General features: G+C 41.0%; 1 protein-coding gene across 1 annotated transcript in view; it reads left to right on the top strand.

The window, feature by feature from the left end:
- The window catches only part of PTGER3 (prostaglandin E receptor 3), a 121,032-nt gene that overhangs the window by 87,859 nt on the left and 16,073 nt on the right, over nucleotides 1–17,100 (top strand). The gene's annotated exons all lie outside the window — the stretch shown is intronic.

Genomic DNA, 17,100 nt, shown 5'->3' on the forward strand with positions numbered 1-17,100 from the left:
TGATGCCTACCTTGTAGATTTGCTGCAAAGGATAAAGATGATATGTATGATGCTATTATTTTAAAACCACTATAAATTCCATGAGGTAAAATATGATGCCAAAAAAGTCATTTACAGAACGCCTCAATTTTGAGTAAGTGGTTGGAATTTGGATCTGAGAGAAAGGAATTATGCGTATGCCAAAGCAGCACATGGGTATAATAGAGCCCTAAGCAGTTTTACTACAAGTTCTTTGCAAATCTCCAACTATCCTTTAAAGGGTTAACTTGCATTACTATCAGCCAGCTGCTGAACCAATGGGATTTCCTCTGCAGGTGCAGCAAGACTATTTCTGCCAAAATATGAGAAGGTGATTTTGAAATAAAACTTCCTAGAGCATAACCTACATGCAAGAGCTTGCAAAGTTAGAGGGAAAAGCCTGAGGCTAGAGCCCCCATTAATATTCAAAGCAGGAAGTGGGCTATGAGATAAGAAGGAGCTGAAAAGAAGTAGGAGAGTTGCCAGTAAAGGCTATGTCATCTGAGCCTGTTTCAGAATGGTCTCTGGACTGAGTTGGTCTAATGGGACCAGTTGGTATTAAGACCATCTCCCAGGGAACCTGTTCATGAAATGAAGAGTGGGTTTTTTTTTGTCGGCCTATAGAGCCAGCATATTAGGGTTACAGAACCCAGGGTTTGTGCTACTCTTAACTTATCACACAACTATTCTATATTGTAAAACCAACCCGTGGGTAGGTGGAAAAATGACAGATGCTAAAATGAAACTCATAGAGATTTGATGTAGCATTTCCCAAACTTGCCTAATCATATTAATCACACAAAGTTTGTTAAAATAGAAAATCCTGTTCTTTTCCCTGGAGGTCATGAGCCAGAAAGAAATCTGGCAGGGGACCTGGGATTTTGTATTTCTTAAAAACAAGTTCCTTCCAGGTGATTTGTTTCATCAGGGAGACTTGACAACATTTATGTAGTCTAGTGGTTCTCAAAGTATCATGCCTGGACTGGCAACATTAGCATCACTTAGGAATAGTTTTCAATAGGCTGGAATGCAAACTCTTTGGTCCCACTCTGGACCTTACTGGAACTGGAGCCCAGAAAGCTGTGTCTTAGATATTCTCCTGGTAATACACACTAAAGCTTGAGAACTACCTTTGTCAAATGCGGCCCAGAGAGCTGGAAGTTGGGAGTGTAGCTGCAGTTTAGGAAGTTCATCTAGTTCCTCTTTTCCTAGGACTGGGAAGGACATCACTCCATCCAGTAGCTGACTGCTGTTCTTCCCCTGACATCACTACCTCCATTTCTATTTTCTAAGGAGTAGCTTGAGTTTGTGGATCCCATTTTGTTTCCCAACTTAGCAGAATCATACCCATTTTTCCTTCCTAAGAGCAAAGATACTGTTATTAATTTTCCTACTTGAAACCCTCTTGTTGCTTAGATCCCACTTTAAGGACATCAGTGGGATGTCCAGGTGGTTCTAGCTAAGATCGAGGCTCACATTTATGTCAAAATATTTTTTTTAATTTTTGTTTAATATTGGCATGTATCAAGTGAGCTGCTACAATGTACTTTTTAAAGGGAGGTGTAAGCAGATGACAAATAGTCTCATTCTGTTTACCAAGTCTCATCTTTTCAAAGGCCAGGATTAATGCTTAAAGATATTGTCCTTTTTTTTTAATGACCATCATGCTGAAGGCTAACTCTTAGGATAGCTGCTAAGATGCAAATATCCCCATTTAATGAAAAAGAGCAGAGATAAAAAGAGAATCACTAATCAGCCAATGAGACTATTTGCAGGCATAGCAGTAAATAAGGGGTGTTAGTGAGCTAGAACTGCCATAACGAAGTACCACAGACTGAGTGGCTTAAATCATGGAAATTTATTTTTCCCAGTTCTGGAGGCTGGAAGTCCAAGGTCAAGATGCTGGCAGTGTTAGGTCCTTCCAGTGGTTCCCCTGGGCTGTGAGGGAGACAGCGACTCTCCTAGTTTCTACAGGTTCGCAATCTTTGGCATTCATTGGCTTGTAGGCAAGTCACATCATCCCACATAGTATTCTCTCCTGTCCAAATGTTCCCTTTTTATAAGAACACCAATCATGATGGTTTAGGGGCCCACTCGACTCTAGTATGACCTCATCTTAATTCATTGCAACTGCAAAGACTCTGTTTTCAAATAAAGTTATAATGTGTGGTCCTGGGGGTTAGGAATTCAACATATAAAATTTGGTTTGGGCTGAGGAACACAATTCAATCCATTACAGAAAGGTTTGTTGATCTGGGGAGGAAGCCAAATCTAAACTCCAAAATCATAAGATCTAACATGATATAGTTTCTTGAATTTAACAAGTTTATGGACTGAATAAAAAATCTCAATGATGCACACAACCCTTGGCTCCAATTAAGAAAGATAACTCGAAAGTGGTCAGATTTCTAATGCTGAAATAGCTGGAAGTTTTTTCCTACAAATAAATAAACAAACAGTACACATTTCATAAAGCAAGTGGTGGGAAAGATAACCAAATTTGACTAAAATCAAATTGCTCTATTTATGTTGGGCAAGAGGTTTTAGGAATTCTTACACTTCCATTATGAACACAGGTTGATTTCACTGCTTCGAACACTCAGATTTCTTTTCTGGTAGTTTTTAAATCCCAGCAATAAACTCATCTAATGGTTGAAATTTGAAGGGACCCAGATGCTACTCATTTGAAAAAGGATCATTAAGGATTTTAAAGTTATTTGAACAAGAAGGTGTACACACAAGTATGTGATGTTATTCTTGAACACAGATGGTAGTGGTGGTCCAGCTATTGCCTTCTTGAGTCAGACTTGCTTATTTTGGGACTTTTATTTACAACTAGAAACCCAGTGCATGAAATTTGTGCACGGGAGGGCGGTTCCCTCAGCCCAGCCTGCACCCTCTCCAATCCGGGACCCCTCGGGGGATGTCCAACTGTCAGACATCCCTCTCACAATCCGGGACTGCTGGCTCCTAACTGCTTACCTGCCTGCCTGATCGCCCCTAACTGCCCCCCCTGCTGACCTGATCACCCCCAATGCCCCCCCCACTGGCCTGGTCGCCCCTTACTGCCTGCCCCTGCCGGCCTGGTTGCTCCCAACTGCTCCCCCCCTCCCTGCCAGCCTGGTCACCCCCAACTGTCCCCCTCTGCCAGCCTGGTAGCCCCTAACTGCCCTCTGTGCCAGCTTGGTCACCCCTGACTGACCCCCTGCCTACCTGGTTGCCCCCAACTATCCTCCCACCAGCCTGGTCGCTCTCAACTGCCCCCCCCCCTTCTGGCCTGGTAGCCCCCAACTGCCCCCTTGCCAGCCCTGGTTGCCCCCAACTGACCCCCCTGCTGACCTGCTCGCCCCATGCAGCCTGCTGTTCAGTCATTTGGTCATCCCTCACTAACTCCCCTGCCAGCCTGGTCACCCCACACAGCTTGCTGTTCAATTGTTTGGTCATCCCTCACTAACCCCCTGCTGGCCTGGTTGCCCCATGCAGCCTGATGTTTAGTCATTTGGTCGTCCTTCACTAACCCCTCTGCTGGCCTGGTGGCCCCACACCAGTTGTTTTGATCATGATGGCCCCTGGGTTTTTATATATTAGGATGATGTGCCTGTATGAAGACAAATTTACAAAAGAGCATAAGAATAAGTTTGGAAACCAAATATATAAAAGGGCATAAAAATCTGCTTTATCTGCTAATAAAAGTATCATCTTGGATTTCAGGTCAACTGCTTCCCATAGTCCCTCTGATGTCCAGTCCAACTGTTAACACCAATTCCTGTTTGTGCTTTGGTGGCTTCCAAGGGCTCACACAGAACATTGTTCAGTGTTTGTTTCTAGTGCATATATTGTTGATCTGATCCTGACTTCTAGGTTGTGCCAGTAAAATTCCATTGACTACTTTTTCATTTCATCACTGTATTTAAAGACTCCTCCCATACTTTATTAAAAAAAATACACACACACAATGGTTGAAAAGCCATGTACTTATGTTTCTAGGAAGTGATGCAATTGTTTTTGGAAAAATAGTGAATGTTTCAACATATTTCTAAAGTTATTTTTGTATCAACACTCTTGCTGCATTTTCACAGTCACGGTGGGAGGTTTTACCAGCACCCAGTTATTTATTACTCATCTGGTACACAGTTGAACAAATCAATTTCTAGAAATTGTTTCACAATGAAACCTAATTGTAAGTGCCTAAAATTACTTAGGGTATATCTCTATATACTAATAATTGTAGGAATTAGGGGGACTGCATTGATATGATCCATTTGATAACACTATGTACTTAATAATTTTACATTTCAGACTCTGCAACTGTATAAAAAACTAACCCTCTCCCATGATGGAGATAGCTGCCCAAACTAGTAGAGGTTCTACTAGTCTCAGGTGAGGATAAAAATAGCTACTTGACTGTATTACAAAGCCACTGTTCTCAAAACAGCCTGGTACTGGCACAAGAACAGACATATAGATCAATGGAATAGAATAGAGAATCCAGAAATTGACCCAAACCACTATGCCCAATTAATATTTGACAAAGGAGGCATGAACATACAATGGAGTCAAGACAGTCTCTTCAATAAGTGGTGTTGGGAAAATTGGACAGATACATGCAAAAAAAAAAAAAAAATGAAACTAGACCACCAGCTTACACCATACACAAAAATAAGCTCAAAATGGATAAAGGACTTAAACATAAGACGGGAAAACATAAAAATACTAGAGGAATCCACATGCAGCAAAATCTCAGACATATGCCGAAGCAATTTCTTCACTGTTACTGCTCCTAGGGCAATGGAAACTAAAAAGAAAATAAACAAATGGGACTATATCAAAATAAAAAGCTTTTGCACAGCAAAAGAAACCATCAACAAAACAACAAGGAAGCCCACTGCATGGGAGAACATATTTGCCAATGTTATCACTGATAAGGATTTAATCTCCAACATTTACAGAGAACTCAAACCACTTAACAAAAGGAAGATAAATGATCCAATAAAAAAATGGGCAATGGACCTAAACAGAATATTTTCAAAAGAAGACAGAAGGAAGGCCAAGAGACATATGTAAACATGCTCAAAGTCACTAATCATCCAAGAGATGCAAATCAAAATGACAATGTGGTACCATCTCACACCTATCAGAATGGCTATCATCAACAAATCAACAAACGACAAGTGCTGGCGAGGATGTGGAGAAAAAGGAACCCTCGTGCACTGCTGGTAGGAATGCAGACTGCTGCAGCCACAGTGGAGAACAGTATGAGGTTTCCTCAAAAAACTAAAAATGGAACTCCCATTTGACCCAGTGATCCCACTTCTAGGAATATATCCCAAGAAATTAGAAACACCAATCAGAAAGGATATATGCACCCCTATGTTCATAGCAGCACAATTCACCATAGCTAAGATTTGGAAACAGCCTAAATGCCCATCAGCAGATGAGTGGATTAAAAAACTGTGGTACATCTACACAATGGAATACTATGCTGTGGTACAAAAGAAGGAGTTCTTACCATTTGCAATAGCATGGATGGAATGGGAGAGCATGATGCTAAGTGAAATAAGCCAGGCAGTGAAAGAAAAATACCACATGATCTCACTCATTTATGGATAATAAAGAACATTATAACCTGATGAACAAAAATAGATCCAGAGACAGAGAAATATCGATCAGACCATCAAACCTCAGAGGGAAGGTAGGGGAGGGTGGGGGTAAGGGGGAGAGATCAACCAAGGGACTTGTATGCATGCATATAAGCCTAACCAATGGACACAGACAACAGGGGGGTAGGGTATGAGTGGGGGGACTAGGGGGGTAATGGGGGAATAAGGACACATATGTAATACCTTAATCAATAAAGAAATTAAAAAAGAAAAGAAAATAGCTACTTGACATGGCATAAGCAGCAAAAGTTCAGCTAAGACCAATCCAAGACTAAGTATGAGGAAATTCTTTTGTCCCTTTGGTTTACATTAGATATATGGTTAGTTGTTCCAAGAATAAATGTACAATTCCATTAGTGATGATATTAGTGGTCCTAAAATATGTTTCTGTAATAATTCTACCCATGAATAAATGACAAAATCAAATAGGGCTAAAAATCTTTCAAGCAGGAGGTTCTGTTTTGGGAATAAATGACCAATTTCTAGTGATGTTATAAGAAGTATTATAAAAAGTTTTTCCATCTCTTCTATACAAGGTGAGCAAAAGTAGGTTTGCAGTTGTTTGTATGGAAAGTAATAAATAAATAGCAATACAAGACTAAACACTGGTTCTGCAAATTTACAACTGTAAACCTACTTTTGCCCCACCTTGTACTTAAGGACAAGGACAGAATAACTCCAAGTCCTTCCAATCTCTGCTGCTAGAACAGTATCAGGTCATTCAGAGAAGGATAAGTATCTCTACCTGATTTTAGAATTATTTTTCTTAATAGGAATTTTTCTTTCCCTTCCTTTCTTCCTTCTCTCCCTCCTTGCCTCCCTCCCTCCTTTCTTCTCTGTTTCTCTTTCCTCCTATACTTATTCAGTGAATGAATTTCTCTTGATTGTGTGTTACTTGGGTGCAGGAATCAGAGAAAAATGTGAATGTATATGGTGCAAAAGGGAAAGAGAAGTAACATTTTTAAAAATTTACAATGAATGTTTACAGTATTTAAACATGCATTATGTTGGTGCTTTAGTCCTTTCACTTAAATCCTGTTAAAATGCAGCTATTTTAATGAGTGCTTTCATGAGTGAGACATGCTTTCCTGGGAGCGGCTGTGACAGAGGAGCGGGGAGAGGAGAGACAGCGTCAGGGCACACTGAGGGACGGGCAGCTCTGCCCGAGGAAGAAGCGTGCAGGGAGAGAAGAAAAGGGACGTGAGAAGGGATCAATGACAATTTTTTCCCCACTTCTGTAGTCTCTTCAGTTTCCATTCTGCCTTATGGTATATCCTTCTAGACTTTTAGTATATTTCTCATTATCCATCACAAAACCACCTATTTTCATTGAACATCATCTATCATTTGGCATTCTGCTCAGCACTTGACATACTACATTGTTATATCAAACTCTGCTATTGTCTCTTTTACTGCTGGACAAAAGCAGGCTGAGAGAGCCAGTAAGGTGCGCAGAATGATTAAAACCAGGCCCCCTTGAATCACACCTCCTCCCTCTCTGATGACAGACTGTCATGCTTCTCTAATTTGGAAATTTGTATTTTCCTTCAGATCAAGGCTGGGAAGAAACCTGTCCCAGTTAAGACAAGGTTGTTCATTAGTTGGGGGTGGGGGGGATGTCCAGCAGCTCCTAAATACTTCTGGAACATGTGTTGTGCCATGCCAATCGCAGGGCGCAAGGAAGTACAATCCTGCCATGAGCTGAGAAAAAGGAGAAATGGAAGCCCTGGTGGGCATCACTAGCATACACCCCAGAGTCTCAACAGTAAACAGGATGAAAAGGAAGAAAAGAACTACAGAAGTTCTGAGTTTGAAAAGGGCAGGGTAATTTCCAGCTCAGCTTTTGAGTCCAACCCTGCTTGTTGTGAGCCTTTTCCGTGTTGGTTTACTTGGAGAGGGGGAAGATTACTAGCCGCTGGGGCCACTTTAAAGATGGGCAGGTACAGGTATAATTTTAGCAAAGCTGACAAAGCAGGTTGGTCACTCAAGTACCCCAGTTGAGATTCATGGTAAGAACAGCGTATGGTTCAGAGTTGCTACAGATTCCTGCCTTACCCAATGCAAACTTTTTCATTGCTGGTGATAACACAGCACTTTTCTGGAAGAAATGCAAAAGCGGGTTGACATTTTGGACAGAAGAAATGTATCTGGAGAGCTTTCAGGATTGAGTGCCTCTTTCAGATGGAATGAAGTTAGGAATTTATGAAATGAAAATCGATAAGCTGTCCTGGTTAATAAAGCAAATTATAATTCAAAATCATTAGACTGCCAAAAACTTTCACTTTTAGAACTCTATAAAACCAACATTGATTTTGAATTAATAAAGCCAGGGCGTGTGATACAGTGGACAGGGAATGAGGAAGGCAGCATTCAGAACCCATCAGGAAGTTACTTACTGTAGGAGTTTTAGTTTATTTCCCAACTTTTAGGCTGTTTCTCAACTGTTATGTGGGCGATATTAATAAGTATATGGGCAAGTACCACCAGGCAATATATCTCTACCTCCAATATATATTCAATAATAGTGTTCACTTCTCTTTATCTCTAATACTCCTATTCTAATTCTAGCCAATCTCATCTCTCAGCTACACCAACAGCCTCCTAAAGACCTTTCCACTTTTACTCTAGCCCCTAACCCATTCATCACTCACTAGACATAGTGTCTTTCTCATGCCTTTGCACGTGCCATTCTGCTCTTTTTCTGTTTCCTACATGGACAGCTCTATTTATTTCTTTGGTTGTCTTCCTTTGGTTACTTTCTCAAAAATAGTCTTTCTTGATCTTCCTATAGGAAGTAGTTTCCTCTTATTATTTGCTACCTCAGCTCACTTGTTTGCTCCAGGGTGCCTATCCTAATTTATAATTTGTTTTCGTTTGTCTATTTACTTCTTTGTTTGTTGTCTATTCTAGAGATGAGTTTCACAAGGGTGGAAACTGGTTTGGCCTTGTCCAGCCTTGTCTCTACCAAGCACAGCGCCGGGCACATTGAAGGTGCATAAGGAATATTTCTGTGATGAGTGAGGGGGCTGCTGTGAGGAATAAGTGAGGTAATTAGGTGCATCTTTGAGTATCAGGTGGTGTTCAGTAATCCTTGTTGTTCTTCCCTGTTCCTTTACCAGTGCTGCCCAATCAGTCTCCACCTCTCTTAACCCATACATCCCCTGCTGAAAGTCCACTGGCTTGTCTCCCTGAAACCAAAATGTGGGGAGTTGAGTCCAAGTTCGGTGTCTCTCAAAATCGAAGAATGAAGTCACAGACAAAAACGGTTAGCAGAACCAACGTTTATTGAGAGCATCCATGCGACTTAAAGTTTATTAGTCCATGTGTAGAGTCCCACATGGCCATAAGCCACGTGGGCGCAGGAATGTGCTCCCCTGAGACAGTAACCTCAGGAACCCATTGCATGCCGGGAGGAGAGAGAGCTGAAGAGGAAGTGTGCACTTTTTAATTTAGGGGGTGGATACAGTCATGCTAGCTCCTGGTTGGTCTTTTTAAAGAATTCTGCCTTAGCATAAGGTGACCAGATTTTAACATTGGTAAAGCGGGACACCATTGACTGGGGTGGGAGGGAGTGGGGGTTTCTTTTTTTTCTTTTTTCTTTTTAAAATATATTTTATTGATTTTTTACAGAGAGGAAGAGAGAGGGATAGAGAGTTAGAAACATGGATGAGAGAGAAACATCGATCAGCTGCCTTTTGCACACCCCCTACTGGGGATGTGCCCGCAACTAAGGTACATGCCCTTGACTGGAATCGAACCTGGAACCCTTGAGTCCGCAGGCCGACACTCTATCCACTGAGCCAAACCAGTTTCGGCCCAGGGGGGGTGGGGGGTTCTTGATTAAAAATTTGGTCTATATTGTAATCGCTTTTGGTTTTTTTAATAAAAGGAAATTCACTTCTTAGATCATCGTTGAATTTGCATCCTCTTTTCTTACTCATTATGTTAAAAATCTAAAAAAAATTTTAATTATATTATAAATTATTATATACATATTGCTTAAAAACACAGTAAGTAGGTACATAATTACATGAACATATTTTATTGTTAGTTTATAAATTAAATTAATTTGATTGTTATAAAGTAACTATATTTTAAAAATTATTTTAATCCTATATTTCTTTCTAAATAATAACAATACTAACTTGTATTATTTTTCCTCTGAATTTGTCGTCACGTAAGTCATAAGTGTCACTTTCAAGGCTGGCGCTAGACTTTTTGCCGCCACTATCCTACCTAATAATAGACAAATATGCAAATTGACCGTACCTTCGCTATGCCCGCGATTGGCCAGGAGGCGCAGGGGGGCGGGACTCGGGGTGGCCAGGGTGACCGATTGGGCTGGCAGGACGCTGAGCTCAGCGTCTGTGCCATGGCTGTGCTGCGGCACAGAAGGGACCTCTGGGGCAGCGAGCTCACGTCCCACCACGGACCATCAAAAGCAGGGGAGCTGGGTGCCTGTCCACTCAGGCACCAGGCCTTTCAGAAGCCTCCACCGTGCTGGAGGCTTCTGAAAGGCCTGGTGCACCAGCGATCAAAAGCAAAAGTGTGGGAGCTGGGTGCCTGTCCGCTCAGGCACCAGGCCTTTCAGAAGCCTCTGCCGTGCCAGAGGCTTCTGAAAGGCCTGGTGCACCAGCAGACAGGCACCCAGTTCCCCCATGATCGAACGTGAAAGCATGTAGGGGACCCTACACGTGCATGATTCAATCATGCACTGGGCCTCTAGTAAAATATAAATAATAAGAGTACTGTCTGCTAAATTCAAGAAAATTTATGTATTTATGAAATAAATAAATAAATTACTTACCTAAATTATCTGAATAGCTGATTTGTAATGACATCACTTGTTTAACTAGCTTACTAGCACGCAGTACGATATGTATCGTCTGACAGTTACAAAATGTTTTCATCGTTGCCAATCCCCAAAATGCCATTGTTCATTAAGTCCAAACAATGGTGGTCGAATTCTAACAACTGATCAACAATGCGAACTTTGATAAGCAGTTCTTGATAATCAGTTTTCAACAATTATTTGTTATTATTAAAGTTTAACATTATAAAATTAACAAAAATAATATAAAACCGTATATTCCCTTCCCATTCTCCTGCCGTTCCCTAGCTTGTCGTGCATTCTTTCCAGAAATCGGGACTTTTTTAAAACGCCTGGGAACGCAGGACAAATTGCTAAAAATCGGGACTGTCCTACCCAAAGTGGGACGTCTGGTCACCTTAACCTAGTTGTGTTCCCTGGTTTTATTTCTTCCCTTCCTCATGGTCCCAATTCCTCATTGCTTAGCTGCCCTCTGTCTCTTAATTCCTGACACATACAAATATCTTAGAAATCTAAACTAAAATATATTGAAGTACAGAGAACAGAAGAGGTTGCTGGTGACTCTGATATATTGCTTTTTAACACCTCTGTGGTTTTGTAAACTATGCACTGACACCCTAACATGACCTTTCCTAGACCAAATTTAGGAATTTGTATTCAACTGGCAAACACTTGTTCTCTACTATCTCTTCTTATAGGTCATGCAGTATTTCTAAATTTATCCTGAGCAGTGGTGGTGTAAAATTATTTGAATATTTTTACCACTTTCTCTTATTATTTAAAAATGAGTGAAAAATAAAAATATAAAATACATAAACCAATGATTAAAAGTCAGGATAAGAAACATTATAATTAGGGCAAAGGTGAAAGTAAGCATGCAATAGATGGTTAACATTTAGTTTTATGGTTATATTGAAAAGAATACATTTAAAAACAGCATGAAATGCTGGAATTTATCATCAGGTGTTATGTCTAAAAGTGATATGATTAAGAAGTTTATATAAGTTTTAGCTCTCTGTGAAACAGAATCCCACTCTAAAATATATCTCTAGCAGATTTGACTTTCTGATGTGTTTTTATCTGATTTTGTCTAGACTCTAGAGTGTGCTCCTTTTTCCTCCTGAAAGATTAGCAAACCCACTCCCATAGTTTGCTTATGAGGAACTTATGACTCAATGAGGAGAAAGAATTGGTTCTACAGGTCTTCCTGATCAGTTGCCTGAAATATTTCTGAATCTAGGTCTACAGGCAAAAACACCAGTATTTATTTAAAAGGAACCCCTCATCGAAATGCAAATTAAAACCACAATTTAAGGTATCACCTCACACCCATCAGAATGGCTTTTATCAATAAATCCACAAACAACAAATGTTGGCAAGGATATGGAGAAAAGGGAACCCTCGTGCACTGTTGTTGGGAATGCAGATTGGTGCAGCCATTATGGAAAACAGTATGGAGGATCCTCAAAAAATTAAAAAGGGAACTGCCTTATGACCCAGCAATTCCACCTCTGAGTATATATCTGAAGAAACCCAGAACACTAATTTGAAAGAATATATGCACTCCTATGTTTATTGCAGTGTTATTTATAATAGCCAAGCTCTGGAAGCAACCCAAGTGCCCATCAATAGACAAGGCAATTTAAAAAGCTGTGGTACATGTACATAATGAAATATTACTAGGCCTTAAAAAATAAAATTTTATCACTAGCCACTGCACAGATGGATTTAGAGGGTATCATGCTAAGTGAAATAAGCCAGTCCAAGAAAGACAAATACCATATTATTTCACTTAAATGTGGAATCTAAAAATATATATAAACAAATAAAACAGAAACAGACTCATAATACAGAAAACAGACTGATGGATGCCAGAGGGCAGGGTAGTTGGGAGACTGGGTGAAAAAGGTGAAGGGGTTGAGAAGTAGTTACAAAATAGTCATAGGGATGTAAAGTGCAGCATTGGAAATATAATCAATTAGTGTAATACCTATGTAGGTGGTCAGGTGGATACTGGAAATATCAAGGAAACACTTTGTAGAGTACATAGTCGTTTAACTACTATGCTGAAAATAATATTGAATGTAAACTGTAATAATATATATATTTAATCCCTTTATAGTTCTGGACTAATATCTATACTAATAAGAGGGTAACATGCTAATTAGACCAGGAGACTTTCTGGGAGACCTTCCGGATGTACTTCCGGACAAAGCCATGGTGGCGGGGCAGAGGCAGAGGCGGTTAGGGGTGATCAGGCCAGGAGGGGAGGGCAGTTGGGGGTGATCAGGCCAGCAGGGGGGGCAGTTGGGGGCGATCAGGCCGGTAGGGGTGGCAGTTGAGGACGAGCAGGCCAGCAGGGGGGGGGCAGTTGGGAACAAGAAGGCCTGTGGGGGGGTAGTTGGGGGTGAGCAGGCTGGCAGGCAGAGTGGTTAGAGACAATCAAGCAGGCAGGGAGGTGAGCAGTTAGGAGCCAGCATTCCCGGATTGCGAGAGGGATGTCCGACTGCCACAGGGATTGGGCCTAAACCAGCAGTTGGACATCCCCCGAGGGGTTCCAGATTGGAGAGGGTGCAAGGCTGAGGGACACCCCCCCACCCACATGCACAAATTTCGTGCACTGGGCCACTAGTTCATTTATAAATGGTGCTCATTTTGGGGTGGGAAATATTTACCAGTGGACAGCCAGCAGTTCTAGATGCACAAGAAGAAAGACACTCGAGGTATCTTCTAGTTTGTTTTCCTCTTGGTTAGTTCATTCCTCTATAGGTAAAAGGGTGTTTACTTCAGTCTGTTTCTCCTTTAAGAGCAATAAAGATAAAACTATGGGAGAACAACTTGTGATTCTAAAACAACTCTGCTTTAATGAATCAGTTCCAAGAGAGTTTTTCTGACTCTTCTACAAGCCTGCCCTGCTTCTTAACTCTTGCCAGATTGTGCTGGAATATGCCTCTGAACTTTGACACATTTACTTTGTAGATTTGGTGTGTCATGTGGCCACTGGACTTCTTAATATTGCTCTGGATTTGCACAATAAATTTGGGAGTTCTGCCATATTTCCTAGCACTTAATCCCCAACACAGCTATCTCTGTTTTTCCTTCACTATTCACTGCTCTTAAGGCAATTACCATTCTTTACAGGAGCCTAATTTCAAGTCCTCAGTAGCCATGTGACGGATGGTTACTGACAGTACAGAAGTGTGCAAACAGCACTGCTGTGGAGTGTCCAGATCTTCATGATCTGTGTCACCAGCCTCTCTCTCAACAAATGACCACCTGATCAAAACAGCCCAAATTGGAATGCATCAATGACTACACAACTCTAGTAAACTACGTCTCAGTACAAATGTGCTTGACATTTTTTTCAGTTAATGATGCGTTTCATTGCTTTCCAGACTCTTTTGCAAGGCTTACAAAATCCATCATGACCTTTAGTGTACCATTTGTCTAACTAACGTCAACGTTCCTCTTTACCTTGAACTGTACGCTTTTGAACTGCTTTACTTTCTTGACTCCATTTTAAAACTTGCTATTCCTTTTGTCTGCAATATTCTTCCCTTCCCAATCAGCATCTCGAGAATGCTCTGTGTTGTGGGGCACTTTGAGAGGAGGTGCTCAATCCCTTTGGACAATTTAGAGATGTGGGTTAACTAACTGTTGCTTGACTTTTCATATCATTCAATATTCTAAAGCAATGTAGGGCACAGGGAGAATGTGAAACTGTATTTTGTACATAGAAAATGTTGAAATACCAAACTTAAGGGAAGAGACATTAACCCAGGGGACTTAAACTGTCCAAGTGTTTTGTAAGAAACCATTTGTATCTTTATCGGTAGGCATGCATATGCGCGCGCACGCGCGCGCACGGGCACACGTGTGTGTGTGTGTGTGTGTGTGTGTGTGTGTGTGTGTGTGTGTGTGTGAGACTTCCGCCCCATCACTAAGAACTTGTCTCAATGGCTTTACCCCAAACATGAAGAGACAATGGAAGAGCTCTGTGGACAAGATACAAACTATATTTGATTCTATTCCAATACTCTAATAAAGTATTTTAATACTAGTAGAGCCTTTGAGAGACATCCTCTAATTCATTGATTCTTTTTTTTTTTTATGATCATCTAGAAGAAACAGTTGGGAAGGAGAACCACCCACAACAAGATCAGGACTGTCAGAAGCAGCCCAGCTTCCATCGGGCTCTGGTCCTTGCTTTAATTCACACCTGGCCCCAATTTGCTTAGGAGCCTTTAAAGACAAAGGTGAATTATAGCAAAGAATGCCATAGAGTTGAGGTGCCCTCATAGAAGATAATTCCTAGTACTAAAATACATTAGTACTAATATATTTGAGTGGATATCACATAATGAGCTTCATTATCTTTCCCTGTTTGGGTCCAGAGACTAAAAAAGTCTCTGCAGGAAATGTCTTTATGATAAAAATACAAGGACCCCTCCTGATACATTTACTCAAGAGTTGAAATTTGAACCTGATGCACATGTTTCAAATTGGTAAGGAAATGGACAGAAACCTTTTTTATACAATACCTATAGTTGCAATATCATCCTGAAAATGCAGTAACGATAACAAAGATTTCATAAATTCCATTCAATAGATCCTAATGTGACCAAGATCAGACTATTCACCTCAATTTTTTGGCACTTGAACCAAGAACTCACAATCTTAGTTGTAAAAGAATGTAGACCAACTTGAGGAATTACTGTATTTGCAATTCAGATTAAATGCCACTGATCATTTTTCCTTCTCAGTTCATGCAAGGCCTGCTTCAATAAAGCATGTTTATCTGTTTCTGCATAATTAAGAAATATCTTGTACAAAGAACGAAGTACATAAAGAATAATCAGACACACTCACTAAACCAATTGCACATGGAGTTGTGCCAGTCTCCAGTCTCAGTGATTAGATTGTCTCTCCACTTTCTTTAAATATCACAAAAAAAATGACTGTAAATTAGTAAGTAGCTATTTTCAGATTAATGGCAACATGTAAAGCTCAGAGGTTCCTGCTCAGTTTTGCAGGGAGTGTTGGTTTTGCATGACCACAGTTACTGAATGCTCCCTCCCCTGCCCCCTGCCAGCAATGAATTGTGACTCCGGCTCTTTCTCAGGCATCACAGGAAAACCCTACGATTCCATTACTCTCACCATGTTCTCAGCCCTGATGAAATCCATGATTGTGTTCTGTGGCATTTATGTTATGTTTTGTTTACTTGGACTTCTTTTGAACAATTTGTTTCTTAGGATTCCCAAGCACAAACAACTGGGCATCTTATCAAAACAAAAACAAAAACACACAGTAGCATTATAAGTATAAACATTGAGAACACATATACATAGGTAAATGAACAAACATATGGAGTATAATGGTTTCTAAACATTATCATGCTGCTTATTTTAGGTGCAAGTACTCAAAAGTGATATAAGCCATGCATGACCCCATCAGCTTTGGTGAGTCCCAGCATCGCTCAGCAATCCCAGTCCATAGCGATATGAGAACCTGAGTGTATTGTCCGATGCTAAGGTTAACTTGAGTTATTTTTCCAGACTTGAGTTCCTCTTTACTTTTAGAAGGTGAGAGAAAGGAAATCTGTTGGTCACGGTGCTAGATATAGCCACCATCCACATACGATATCATGTTTAATTCTTAACAATGACCCCGAGAATAGAAATTCTTATTCCTGTTATTACCAATGAGAAAACCAAGTCCCAAAGCAGGTAACTGGCTTTCCTAAGAACACACTGCTGAGGCTGAGATTCAAAGCCGGGTCTGGGACTCTTGATTTTATTTCTTTTCTAATTTACCGGGCTACTTCAGGTCACCGAAAACCTTCCTGTGTAGTTACACCTGGAATAATATAAACCTGCTCAAGGACATGCAGGGGTAAATCAACAAGTGAAAGTGAAGTGTAGCTAAACCTGGAACATCAGACCTGTGACCATGCACACCTGGTTCCAGGGACAAAAACAGTCTGAAGCCCAGCCAAATGCACTGGAGGTCAAGTCTGGGTCGCTGTCCCATTGGAAACAGAAATGTCAAATGGGAAAACCAAAGTAGAAGTCCATGTGTGTGGACAGGGCCAGTTGGATGGGCTGTTTGGAAAAGCTCGGTAGCACCCGGGCCTAGCAGACATGTAGCTTTACCTCAACAGACTAATTCCAGACCCCACACACGGACTGTGGCTGTGTGCTTATTATTGTAGGATGCTTTGTGCACATCAGCGCAATTAAGCCTCACGCAGCATGAAGAAGAATGGCTGTGTGCCACAGTTTAGCATGGTGGTAAAGAGCTTTGACTCCAGACCAAACTGCCTGGGCCGACTGCGGGCTCCCATTAGCCCTGTTACCCTATATCTCGGGAAATTTACTTTCTCTATGACCAAGTTGATTTGTAAACTGGGAATGATAACAATCGTTGGGGGCTGTTATAAGAGTATGAAGAGTTTCAAACAGTGCCTGGGTCAGGGTAATTGCTAGGCAAGTGTTTGGTAAATACAGGAGACTGAGCAACTTGCATGAATTCATTAGAGGAATACACGAAGCTGAGACTCAAGTACAGATGGCATGAGCCCGGAGCCCA

Source organism: Cnephaeus nilssonii (assembly GCF_951640355.1).
Source record: "Cnephaeus nilssonii genome assembly, chromosome: 7".
Taxonomy (NCBI): Eukaryota; Metazoa; Chordata; class Mammalia; order Chiroptera; family Vespertilionidae; genus Cnephaeus; species Cnephaeus nilssonii.